The sequence below is a fragment of the Pleurodeles waltl genome, chromosome 5 (assembly GCF_031143425.1).
Source record: "Pleurodeles waltl isolate 20211129_DDA chromosome 5, aPleWal1.hap1.20221129, whole genome shotgun sequence".
Lineage (NCBI taxonomy): Eukaryota > Metazoa > Chordata > Amphibia > Caudata > Salamandridae > Pleurodeles > Pleurodeles waltl.
The window spans coordinates 192,946,663-192,960,417 of NC_090444.1; the positions used below are offsets into that span (position 1 = coordinate 192,946,663).

The window sequence follows — 13,755 nt, forward strand, 5'->3', positions numbered from 1 at the left end:
TTATAGTATTATTTGGGTAGTGTGACCTTTCTTTACAGTACACTCGTAGTATTTTATAAGGCCCTTTAGTGACATTTTGAATATAATTGTAATATTGTGAAAACTCATACCTTTCATTTCTTAAAGAAAAAGCACTGGCAGGACACTGAAGCAAAGCACACTGATTGCAACACCTGTGGCCAGTATATTGTCACCATGATTTTTCACATGCCTCAAACATTTCTTGGCATTGAATTCCAGCTGGATTTTCAGAATGATAATACCCTGAGGTAGTAAAATACAAAGGTATGTATGCCAGACTCTTTGATGGTGAGGTTTGTGCAACCACTGGGTCCACGGCACGAGTAATGTCACCTATGTTGTAAAACTCTCCCTGGACATTTGTGTTATTCTGTGGTGTGTCTGAAAAAGCGATGTGATGTTCCCATTGAGTTTAACTTGATCTGTGAATTGCCACACTGCCGAGCATGCACATTGTTGTGTAATAAATGGTGGGTCTCTGAAGGAGGTATATATCATAGCATGACAGTCACTCAACAGTTTTATCTCTGCTGAGTTGCAAGGTTTAATCTTTTTCCCTTTGTTTTGTTGGGTTTCACCATGTGTCATAAGTAATTGATGAAATTTTAGGTAAGGTAATATGTTTATGGAATTTGCCGTCAATGTAGTCACAGACATGTCACTTTTATTGAAGTCTTTGGCAGCTCTCCTCCCCTCATTTTGACTACGAAGTTCTCCTGTTTTTAGGGTGGTTTTGAACAAAGTTGTAATCGACAGAGTAACTTTGATTGAAGTTTGGGAAGGTATCATGGTTGTATGTGGTCATGGGTGTGGAAGCCTGTGCATTGTCATGTTGTGTTTCTAACTAGTGCTGTGCTATTTTTTTAGAATGTTTTGTAGAATGTAGATTTTCCTAGTCTTTTGACGGAAAGTCTTAATTTTATTAAAGACACGGAGGCGAGTATTATGCGTTTCTTTTCTTACTTTAATCAACAGCAGCAGTCAAGAAACGTACTACAGTTCCCATGAAGGTAGGGTAAAAGAACCAATGGGAACAAGAACGTAGTCACAACATGTAAACCAATAAGCATGCACATAGGGCATTATGACATCACTTGACTGCGGACAGTCCTCTTTTCTTGCGAGAGAAGTCAGTCAGTATTAAATAAAAGAAAATGGCAAATATAATAAGGATAGCCATGATAAAAGATAATAAGTAAGAACAAAAGTTCAAAATTCCAGGAAACCAAGCATGATCCTGGCATACATCGTCAGCAGGTAGTCCAATTCTGGAAGGTGACAAAGAAGATTAGAGGCTGGAAATCCAGGAAGGAGATGATGCTTTAAGAGGAAGGTTGAACGGTGGACGTTGAAGCTGAAAAAAGGGGGGGGGACAAACAAGAGTTAAACAATGTGGAGGGATAATACTCGCCTCCGTGTCTTTAATAAAATTAAGACTTTCCATCAAAAGACTAGGAAAATCAACATTTTATGTCAAGACCGGAGGCTCCTATTATGCGAGTTCAAAGCATATTAATTATATTCAATGAAATATTATCAACAGGTTTACAATAAAAAACTTTAAATACATTATCATTCGACCAGTCTGCAGATTTAAGAATATCCTCTAAATGGGAACCTGCCCAGAAGGCTTTGGAAGCCGTAGCTCCCCTGGAAGAATGAGCCCCAAAAATGGAAGTGTCAATGACCCAACGAGCTAAAGTAGAGGCCGAAACAGGAATAAAGGGTTTCTCAATTGAAATTAGAAGTTGGAAACAGAGGGCGTTCTTAAATCTGAAGTCTTTTGTTCGTAGACCTTTAAACATTGACCAACACATAACTTAGGATGATCTGGAAAATAAGGATAAAAAACTGAAGATAAATTGGTTTTGGTTCGACGAACCACCGTAAACAAAACCCCAAAAGGAGTAAATTGATGATTAGAAATATCTAAAGCCTTGACATCAGAAAGGCGTTTGATAGAAACAAGACATAATAGCATTGTTAACTTAGCAGATAACATTTTTAAGGTAAGCATGACATTATCGAGCCATGACAGAAGGAATTTTAGAACAATGTTAACATCCCATAATTGTCTATATTTGGGCATAGGAGGATTAGAAACTTTTACTCCCTTTTAAAGACGGCAAACAAGAGGGCGTTCTCCAACTGGTTTTCCATTCACGTAGGTATGATTGGAGGAAATAGATGATCTATATAAGTCGATGGTACGAAAAGATTTACCTTTGCTGGCTTTGGCAGCTAAAAAATTAGCAATAAAAATCACATCTGTTGAAAAGGAATCAATGTGTTTTCCCAAACACCAGCTGTGCCATAAAGCCCATGCTGATTTGTAAGCTTTCTTGGTGCCTGGAGCCCAAGATTGTGATATGTACTGCGAAGCTTCAGACGAAATAAAAAGATAGAGATTGGGAATTCCCGAGATTTTTCATGCTGAAAGGGTGAGAAGATTGTCCAAGATGAGAGGATTAGGACGATACAGTGGGTCTAACAAAAGATTCGGGAACGAAGGAAGAAGGAAAGAAAAGTCTATTGAGAGTTCCAAGAGAGTTGGGAACCAAATTTGGGTTTGCCAAAATGGAGCTATGAGCACTAAAGAAGCTTGTTGCCATCTGAGCTGAGCGAGCACCCTGCTGATCATGAGAAAAGGAGGGAAGGTGTAATTTAGGGAGATTGACCAATCCTGTAAGAAGGCATCCGATGCTAAGGCCAACGGATCCGGACGCCAACTGAAGAATTGAGGAAGCTGAGTGTTGAGACGGGATGCAAACAGGTCGATAACTAAAGGACCCCATTTGTTCTGAATTTTTTGAAAAATTGAGGCATGGAGTTTCCAATCGCTCGAGTCCCGAAGGTGTCGCGAATGCCAGTCCGCTACTGAATTGAGAGTTCCTGGCAGGTACTCTGCATGAACCGAAATATGGTTCGAAAGGCAAAATTCCCAAAAGCCCTTGGCTAGTTCCACCAAAGGTTTGGATTTCGTGCCGCTGAGGTGATTTATATATCGGACTGCCAAAATGTTGTCCTTTCTGAGAACAACAAACTTTGTTTTTGTGAGGTTTCTGATTGCAAAGGAGCCAGCAAGCATCTCTAAACAGTTGATATGCAATTTGGACTCCTCTAAAGACCATGTACCTCCAGTCGAGATTGGCCCACATCGGGCCCCCTAGCCTGAACGACTTGCATCTGATTCTAATACTAGATCTGGGGCTGATGCAACGATAGTTCTTCCGTTCCAGGCGTCTAAATGGTCTATCCACCATTGAGGTTCTGTGTGTGAATCGAGATCTAGAGGAATAATGTCTGACTATGATAGGCCTTTTCTTAAGTGACTAGTTTTCAGTCTCTGGAGAACCCGATAATGAAGGGGACCTGGAAATATTGCATGAATAGAGGAGGAAAGAAGACCTAGTGTTCGAGCCAGTGATCTTAGTGAAATTAGAGAGCAGCGTAAAATCTGCAGAATCTCTGATTTTATGGATTTGATTTTTGCAGAAGAAAGGAGGAGAATGGCTGAAACAGAGTTTATTTGGAAGCCTAAGAATTCTATAACTTGGGTCGGGGTGAGAAAGGACTTTTCTCTGTTGATGATAAATCTTAGGTCTCACAGAAGGGAACATGTGAGAGATAAGTGGGACAAGAGAGACTGAGGAGATTGGCTCATTACGAGAATGTCATCCAGATAAATGATGAGTCTCACACCTTTAGCTCTGAGAAAAGCTACCACTGGTCTCATGAGCTGGGTGAAGCACCATGGAGCAGATGATAGACCAAAGGGTAGAGAGGTCAAATGAAAGTGTTGGTCTAGCCACTGAAATTGAAGAAACTCCCTGAAATCTGGGTGAATTGGAACTACTAAATATGCATCTTGAAGATCCAATCGAACCATGCAATTGTTTTGGGGGAGCGTATCTCTGAGGTGAAGGATGCAGCCTATATTCTTGGTAGGACACATTGTGGTAGCCTCTGGAACTTTGATTGGAATATGTACAGCCGGCAAAGCAGTTCCTTCCTCTGCCAGCCCTGCCAAAAACATGTTGTGTAAACATCTTCTTTAAGGATTGTTGGGCCTTATCCAAAGATGTGAACGTTGCCACACATTTACTTAGTTCATTGATGAATGATTCTCCAAAGAGTAAACTTTCAGTTTTTATATGAGACTGAACAGTTGCTAAATTGACCAATTTAGGATCAAGTTTTAATAAAAGACCCTTCCTCCTTTCATGTGTAAGCGCAGACATGGCATTTCCGAGAAGACAAAAAGTGTGCTGAACCCATAAGGTGAGCTCCTATGGATCAATAAAAGTACCGTCAATTCTGGCCCCCTCAGCAATATCGAAGATGCGGATGAGAGGACTGAGGATATCTAACAGCTTGTCTTGGCAAGATGACCATGCCTTGTCCACTCCTTTATGCGGATCTTTACCAAGTTTGGAAAAAATGTCAGAAGAGGTTGGTCAATAGCCGGAGTGATAGAGGATTTGTGAGAAAGGGAAGGAAGAGGGCATTCGGACTTCAGGTTGGCCCTAGTTTGTTTATCTGAAGGGCAATTAAGTTTGGCAGAGACATATTCAGCTACGTGGTCCGCAGGGACACACTCAGTAGAGTTGGGATGGAGAATGTGGCAAGGATCAAACATTGGAAAACCTTCAGGGTCCAAGAGAGAAATGGGTTTGGAATTATCAAGGGAGGATAACCTGGTTTTTTTTTAAGGAGGGGGTGATAACTAGTGTCGTCCTTGTCAGATATATTGATATCTGAATCCAAATCAGGCATATCATCATCCGCATCAGGGATGGAAGAAATTATTATACGGGGTATAGTATTTTTAGATTTAGATTTGTGATTTAAAGATGATTGCACATTGTCTGAATTTTTATACTCCTTGGAGGGAGCCTTGCGAGGAACCGCGTCCTCTGCCATGTGTGAGGAAACCTCACTCGCCTTTAGCGCCATTTTCTGAGATTTTTTGGAATGTGTAATAGGAGAAAGGTGCTGACTGCATTCCCCTGCAGACTAGGCCGAAATAGTTTTTGAAATCATGTTAGCGAAGGATGACTCCAGATTTTTTGACAGTTTTTGAACAGAGCAAGAAACAGCTTGCTGCACAGAGGATTTAATGAAAGCATTAAGTTCCTGCCTAATAGTATTAATGTAATCCGGGGCACCATGCCCTGAAGGAGAGCTATCCTTCTTCATAATAAAAAATATACAAAACTGTAACTAGGGAAATAGAAAAATCAGCAAAAAAGGGGTTAAATATAGTCAAGGAGGAGAAAGGAATGAAACTCCGCCTATGGGTGTTGCCAAATGGAAATCCAGGAAGCTGTGGCAGTCAGACGAGGCTGAAAGACGGAGGCGTGAACAGGTAAGGGCTGAAACTGCAACACGGAGTGAAGTAAGCACTCCGACGCTTGCTCAGACGTGGTTGAAATGAAAACCACCGAGTGAAGCAAGCAGCAGACTCTTCATATGGAAATAAACGTTAAATATAGCATTTGTGAATCGGAGCGCGCAACAGAACAGAAGCGTTTCCTCAGACGCGGCAAAAATGGCGGTTGTCGTCCGAGGAGACATTAGAACATTTGGAACCTAACGAGCGCTAGGCACAGTGCTCAGAAAAGGACATGCGGCAACTTGCCGACTATGAGAAAGGATTAGGGAAATACGCGAGAGCGTGAATGCGCAAAATACAGTATAACAACATTCAATAAATATATAATGCAAGAAGAAATATAAAACACCACAGTATAATGAATAGAGAAAATATTGAAGGTACTTAACGTGACTGCGAGCAGCAAGAAAAGAGGGCTGTTCGCAGTCAAGTGATGTCATAATGCCCTATATGCATGTTTATTGGTTTACATGTTGTGACTACGTTCTTGTTCCCATTGGCCCTTTTACCCTAGCTTAATGGGAACTGTAGTACGTTTCTTGGCTGCTGCTGTTGATTAAAGTAAGAAAAGAAACGCATAATAGGAGCCTCCGGTCTTGACATAACATTCCATGAAAATAGTGTAATATGTTGTGAAATTCACTTTGTAGTGCCTGAAAATTGAAAGTGAGGGCTTTCCGCACATCCAAAACCATGCAAGATACTGACAAGAGGACTTGCTTGAAGAGAAATTGTTTGCCAGTTTTTTTCCGCTTGAACCACTGTCTCATAAGTCATTTTATTGTTTAACCAGTTGACCACACAAACAAAACTCTGTGAATTTCATACTCTCACAATTCCTGAAATTTTATGTAAGATTAAATCTGCAGATTTTGTGACATAGCAAACATTTTACAGTGTTGGTTACAACCAAGACTGGACTGGAAGCCAAAATTAATCCTGGCAAATCATCCCTCCACCGTGGGAGCCGACAACTAGAATTTTGACTATGAGGGCATGCCTTGCTAATAGTCGAGCATCCTTTTCTGAATGTCCCACCCACATCTAGCCTGCAGCCTCTTAGGAAAACTTCAGAGAGGCAGGATGCCCAGTCTGCCCCTGGTTACATTTTATTAAGTCATCTAACCTTAGTACGCCTAATTTGTCATAAATGGAATTTGTAAGCTCAAATTCATCACTTGGCTGCAAGTGATATTTGCCCCGACTCACACGTATGTCTAGTGTTGTTTGTGCCCTTCTTGAATGCATACAGTTTTTTCACATATCTTAGAAGGGCATATGCAGCCACATTCTGCCTGTTTGTATGCCAATGCTACGGCAGGAATAAGTACAGTTTCTGCTCAACTCCTAACATGAGGTAGAAGTAAAACGTGTGCAACTGCAAACTTGCTCCCATTTCCATTCAAGCATTAACTCAGGGGTGTTAATAACTCTTGCAATTGGGTTCCACCCAATAAGTACGGCCAGATTGTTTGCATTTTTTATCACCCAGTTGGCACAAAGGTGGAGAGGTGATTGGGCACCCTCGGATTGGCCTGGGGGCCTGACTTCTAGAACGTTTTACCCTCATTTAAAAACTACTGCACAAAAGAGAGTTGTTGTTTGATTTTGACACTAGGACTGTGATGTCACAAGCAGTCATGGACAACTGAAAGGAAAAGCTAACCTGATGCCCTTATGAACTAAGGACTTTACCTCCAGCTGACCCCAGAACCTACCTTATGACTACATGTGGGTCCCACCAGGGCCAGGAAAGCTGGTTCCCTTAGACCATTTGAGGAAAGACTTGCCCTCCACTGCCCCCACTCCCCACCCCCAATGCCCTGAAAGATGGCCAGGAGGCCACAGGATCTGTAGGAGGTACAGCAGAGGAGAATAAGAAGGCTGACAGGGTGAAACCAGCTCCCACAGAGTGATACTTGCTGGCTAGGGCTCGCCACCAGGAGGAAAATTATCCCATGATTATCGCAAATTATTATTTTTATTGTTGAGTTATGGCCTTTTAAACTTTGGTGACCTTTGACATTACTGAAAACAGAGAGTGTGTGCCTTGTCCACATCTTTCTTAAAATATGCCCAAAATATCCCCAGAGTGGGCCAGTGCCCAGGGGTCAGCAGATACATATGTGGGCCCCCCTCCAAAGGAAGTCTTGGGCCCGGAGCCCCATTCCCAGGCCACTGATGTAAGAAGAAGACCGCCAGCTCCAGCACCTGCGAGGACAGTGCCAGCGGGGCCATGTGGGTGTGGGCTTCACGAATAGCCCGAATGAATTAGAGGAGGGGGCTGTCAAGGTGGGACCAGGCACTCCCCTTAAATAAAGAAATGAAAGAGAAAAAGCCCACCATCTCTCAAACACAAGGTCCTTAAGTTGTGAAAGTTGTATGTATGTATATAACATTTATAGAGCACACTAAGCCCTAAGTTGTCAACATGCAAGCGGAGGGTACCAGGTTTGAGGTTAGAGCACTGCTTAAGAGAGATGGAGACTGAAAGGCCAGGTCTTCAACTGTTTTTTGAAAAACACAAAAGAGTCAGTTTCTGCAATATAGGGTGACAGAGTGTTCAAAAGCTTTGCCGCCACCACTGAAAAGACCCAACCACCCCACCTGGCCTTGCAAAATCTGGGAACATGCACCAGTTTATGAAAGGCAGACCTGCGTAACCTACTCTGGCTGTAAAAGTTAAATAAGAAATTCAATTGGTTGGAGCTTTTTTATGTAGGGCCAAGAAGACCAAACACAGAGCCTTAAAGGCAATCCTCTTTTTAACTTGAAGCCAGTAAAGTGAACGTATGCCTTCGCTGACTGATTCATGCTTTGGAATGTTCAGAATGAGATGAGCAGCCGCAGTCTGAATAATCAGAAGTTTGTTAATGCAGGACTTATTGAAGTTAAGATAAAGGGAATTGCAGTAGTCCAAACATGAAGTCATGAGTGCTATGGTAACCACGTGGTGCAGATTCTCCGGGATGAATGGAATAATCTTCCTCAATATTTTAATAATGAGGCAGAACGTGCTGGTCGTACGACTGACCCAGTTCTCAAAACTGTTGTCAAATACAACACCCAGGTTTTTGGCTGAATTGACCAGGCTGGGAAGAGACCCACACTCTTTTGGCCCCACATGTTAGACCAAACTGATACCTGGGTGCCTGAAACCAAACCTTCGGTTTTGCCAACGTTAAGTTTGAGGCTGTTGTCATTCATCCAATTATTAATGCTGGACATACATGATTGAATTTTTTGGCAACCAAGGTCAGATCATTGGAATTTGATGTGATGATTTGAGTTTCATCGGCGTACAACAGCACTTTGAATCCAAACGAAAGCTCCAGAGCTGCCAGGGGAGCAACATACACATTAAAAAGGGTTGGACTAACAGTTGATCCCTGAGGAACTCCACATTAACGTCTAAAGGACTTTACATTGAAACCACAACTGCTGACCATCTGAACTCTGTTCGTAAGGAAGGAAGATAAGAGGCGGAGAGCCAAACCCCCAATCCCAACCTCCTGCAGAAGTTGGATCATCCATGCAGGCCAGACAGTGTTGAATGCTGCAGACAGGTCTAGCATCAGCAGAATGGAAGCACACCGCTGATTGACCTGGCAGCGAATATTATCTGCTACCACAGCAAGAGTATATTCTGTCCTATAGCCAGCCCTGTAACCATTTTGCGATGGATATAAAATATTATGTGCTTCAATTAATTTCACAAGTCAAGGATCTTAGTTGGCCAAGGCAGTAAGGAAATTGGGCAAAAGTTCAAATCTTCAAGATCTGCGTTAGTGTTTTTTCAGTAATGGAGGTCACAATTGCTGCCTTCCATGGAACAGGGAAAACTCAAGATTGCAGTATGTGAACAAACATGTTCTGCAGAAAATTGGCAATTAGCTCTTGGGCTAGCTGGAAAAATTTTAAGGAGCACTGATCCATTGGAAAGCCAGATTTCATGCGTAACATAGGTTTCTTATTGCCCCTAGGTTTTGTATTATCAAAGACTTTATGACATCCCAGGATTTTCATCATTATTTTAAAGTTCTCCCAAAGCTGGAGCTTTTGCTCTTCAGATGGGAGTGTAGCAACCTCCAGGGTTTAGCTCTGTGGCTGCATTTTATATGAGATGAAAGTGTTTAAAAAAGTCACGGATACAGGTCATCTTCATTTTAAAAGTTTTATTGATAATGTAATGTTAACAGTGACGTATGATCAATGTTGAAATGCTTTAGTATTATTAACACATGGGCTTATATATTGATGTGGTGATGTGGTTTATGCGAGGGAGTACTGTGATTTTGGGGGCCATGACCATTTTGTGTTCAAATGTGATTTCACATTGTCACCAAGGTATTTCTATCTGCCTTATATAAGTGTAAATTAATGTGTAGTGTTTAGTAGTGTATCTGTAATAATGTACTTTTATGTTTCTAAAGAAAAAGCACTGATTGGACAATCATTTATTGAGTGTTATTACTGCATGCCAGCAAATGCTGATTACTAGCCCGCCCTACCTCACCTGTGAAGGCTTTAGACCACTCTGAGGGAGGCAAGTGCTTCAACGGGGTGCTTGGTTCCCTGTAAAAGGAAATTGTGTACCTATTACTTGCACAGGCGTCACAACCTGCACAACTAATACGCCAATTTCTTAAAATAACCCATTTCGTTTTTATAATAATTCTACCTTTCTGTCAAAAACTGATGTGACATAAGTAGTTTTTCAAAAGGAAACTGGCACATGTTTTAAAAAGAATAACTTATTCTTAAGGTCATAGTTGTTGGAGAAGGGTCAGTCACATGCAAAGGACAACTTAATGTGACACTGACTCTGCCAGTAACCCCCTAACCCTGGGATAGAGATGGCCTTATGTTATGTGAGGCCTTGTCAACTCCTAACACCGAACATGAATATTATTACTTGTCAGCTTGCTGCTGATCTAATGTCTTTCTCAAAATATAAAATATTTACAGTTGGCGCTTTACTATCACTGTTTGTATAATTACCCACCCGTTTGTGTTTCCAGCTATAGAGTTGTGAAATTAATATTGAATGGAACATTAATAAATGAACTTTGCAAATTTGGTCTTTATCAAAAAAATATATATATATTTTGGAATAATTTACATACTTCGGGCGAGTTTATTTGTAGTATTCAAATAACAGATGGTTTGTTGATATATTGCGAGGTTTGTAATATAGAATAGCTTCATTGAAAGTTGTTTTGGTTGTGCCACAGTCATTCACTCTAATCCAGACTGCAGTACAATGTAACCCAAAGCAAATAAGGCTGTCGCCTAGTCAGTAGCATGTCTGGTGTGTCATAACATATCATTAAATCTTGGCCATTCCCTCTGTACTTTAGCTTCGACTTATTTAAGGCTCATTAGATTGGTGAATAGCCTCTGTAAATTTAGAAGTAGAAATTTGTAATATTTTCTTTAGAAGTAGAAATTTGTAGTATTTTCTATCTCTTCTTTACTGCCATTAACAAATATATAGAACTAATGTAGTAGTTCATCCTTTTTAATGATGTTGGAAGTAGAGTTGCGAAACTGGATAAGGAGTTAACATTGATATTAAAGTAAACCTTTTTGAAAATATCCTGGTCTTGTCACAGGCAGTAATAGGGGGCAATTGCCTTGCCACCGATGCATTGATGTGCCTGAGGCCTATGTGCTTTGAGTGTTCCACCAGCCAAGACTGCATACAGCCAGAGCCACTTTCAGTAAGCTGAGATGGTATTTAATGCTCTTGGGGCTGGACCACTGGCAGCTAGATCATCCCCCCTAGCTTTGCTATGTCCTAGTGTCTTTACTCCATATTTAAACAATAGCCAATAGCCCCTTTACCTTTCTGGCTCTACTAAACCGCTAGCCTAACGCAACTACCCCTGCCAATACCCAAGTACCTATATCCATACCTATCTGGGGTGCGGACAACATCGTCAACTACTTTCAAGGTTACAATCTCAGTGATGTATCTTGACCTAAAACCTGATTGGAGCTCATCTAATAGGTTGTTCTCATGACTGAAGCTGGAACTCAGCCCAAATATCCAGGGCTTTAGTCAGCAAGCAAAAGTGCGAGACTTTCTGAAAGTTATTGTGATCTGTGGGATGCGCTGTGTGTTTCTTAAATAAAGACATGACCTGGACTTATTTTAAGCATTCTGAGACTGGTACTCATGGAGATATTAATCAGGTTGATCCAATAGGAGGACCTAGAGGAGCTGGTTTCCTGGAAGACTTTGATGGCTATGGGGTAATTTAGCAGTCAAGGTCTGTCTGGGTGAAATCATTAACGGAGAAGCAAGTCTCCTTTATGGTTAGTGAGCAATGGCGTATATAGAAGAGAAATCTTGCAGTGATCGTTTTGTTGCGAGACACATTCTAAAAACACAACATGAGGGTGCCGAATACTTAAAATAATAAAATGAAATTATAATATTTCTTGATAAAATGATATGCTTAAAATATAAATAAGGTAGGGGGTGAATTGATTTTCAGTTGAACTGAAATAGCATTATTGTGGCAAAAGTCATCAATTTCAAATTTGATAGGCAGATTTCAGGCTTGAAATGATCGAGCATTTTACTTTAAGAAAATTAATCTTTCTTTTTCTAGGTTCTCTTTTTGAGGTGATTTGGCATTTCTGAATGTGGTCGTTTTACATTAAACCTTTCAGAATGTCATCATTATTTTAGAAAAGTGCTGCATTCTTAATTCTGTCGCAGAAGAATCTGCCAAAAATAAGCCATTTCCCTTGGAATGAATAGGATAATTTTCAGTTAACAAACTATGGGGGTCATTCCGACCCCGGCGGTCAAGGACCGCCGGGGCCGGGGTTGGCGGGAGCACCGCCAACAGGCTGGCGGTGCCCCGCAGGGCAGTCTGACCGCGGCGGTTTGGCCGCGGTCAGAACAGGAAAACCGGCGGTGTCCCGCCGGTTTTCCGATGCCCTGAGGAATCCCCCATGGCGGCGCAGCTTGCTGCGCCGCCATGGGGGATTCCGACCCCCTCACTGCCATCCTGTTCCTGGCGGTTCCGACCGCCAGGAACAGGATGGCGGTGAGGGGTGTCGTGGGGCCCCTGGGGGCCCCTGCAGTGCCCATGCCAATGGCATGGGCACTGCAGGGGCACCCGTAAGCGGGCCCCACATAGAATTTCAGTGTCTGCATTGCAGACACTGAAATTCGCGACGGGTGCAACTGCACCCGTCGCACCCTTCCCACTACGCCGGCTCCATTCGGAGCCGGCGTCCTCGTGGGAAGGGGTTTCACGCTGGGCTGGCGGGCGGCCTTCTGGCGGTCGCCCGCCAGCCCAGCGGGAAACACAGAATGGCCGCCGCGGTCTTTTGACTGCGGTGCGGTCATTCGGCAGTTACCGCCAGGCGGGCGGCTCCCGCAGCCCGCCGGGGTCTGAATGACCCCCTATGAGCTGTAGTTACAATCAAGGAACACATAAGCCTTTTAAGAAAGTCATAGTGATAATTGATAATTGTGAAAAAGGGAATGTTGATGCTTTTCAGGAATGTCTTTCAGGGGGCTTTTAGAAACTATTTAGCCTTTTCAAACAGTACCAAAATCCTTTTCTAACTAATATTTAAGTGGCTCTGTCGTTTTGAGCACATTGGTACCTTGTGTAGTTGAATAAAGCTGAAATTCGTAGCAGACTCTAGTTCGTGCACCAGTCTCTTACCTAGGAACCTATGAACACTATATACGTATTGTCTTTGGTATACTCTGTTGCATCTGTGTAAGTGCATCCTCACTCTAGCATCACAAAACATATGCTTTGCAGAGATGTACAGCTGGTGAACAGATTCACTAAAGTTTGACATGTAGGAGAATGTGGGAGGGGCAGAATCAGTTACTTTATTTGACTGAAAATCTACAGGTAATGAATGGGAAAATGAAAGTCAGAGGTAGGAGTAAAATTCAATGATTTTTGCATTTTGGAATGTGCTTGGAGGCCACATCAAATTGTATAACCAGATTATTTCAGCTATACATAAAACCTATGGCATTTGCCACGTTGCTAAGAAAATAGTGGGGAAATATTGCATGTATAACAGGATATTCTTATAGTCTTGATGGGGAGTGGAGAGATCCCCCAAGTATTCAGTGATGCATCATTAATGCATCCTCAGGACTACAAGCAAATCCTTTCCTTTAGTCCATTTTGGTACATTGTGTCAGAAAAACGTGTACAATAATAAATGCACAGTCTGCCTTTTCAAAGGTGTAGGAAGCTGGCTCTCTATATGGTGCAGTAAAAAAAAGTACACTGTGCAGAGTCTCCAGTGGATCCGCAATTGGTTTGCAGAGGCAAACGTAGATAGTG

At 42.1% G+C, this 13,755-nt stretch overlaps 1 protein-coding gene across 1 annotated transcript in view; it reads left to right on the top strand.

Moving 5' to 3' along the window:
* Window positions 1–13,755, top strand: part of ESRRG (estrogen related receptor gamma) — a 661,632-nt gene that overhangs the window by 419,608 nt on the left and 228,269 nt on the right. The window lies entirely within an intron of this gene.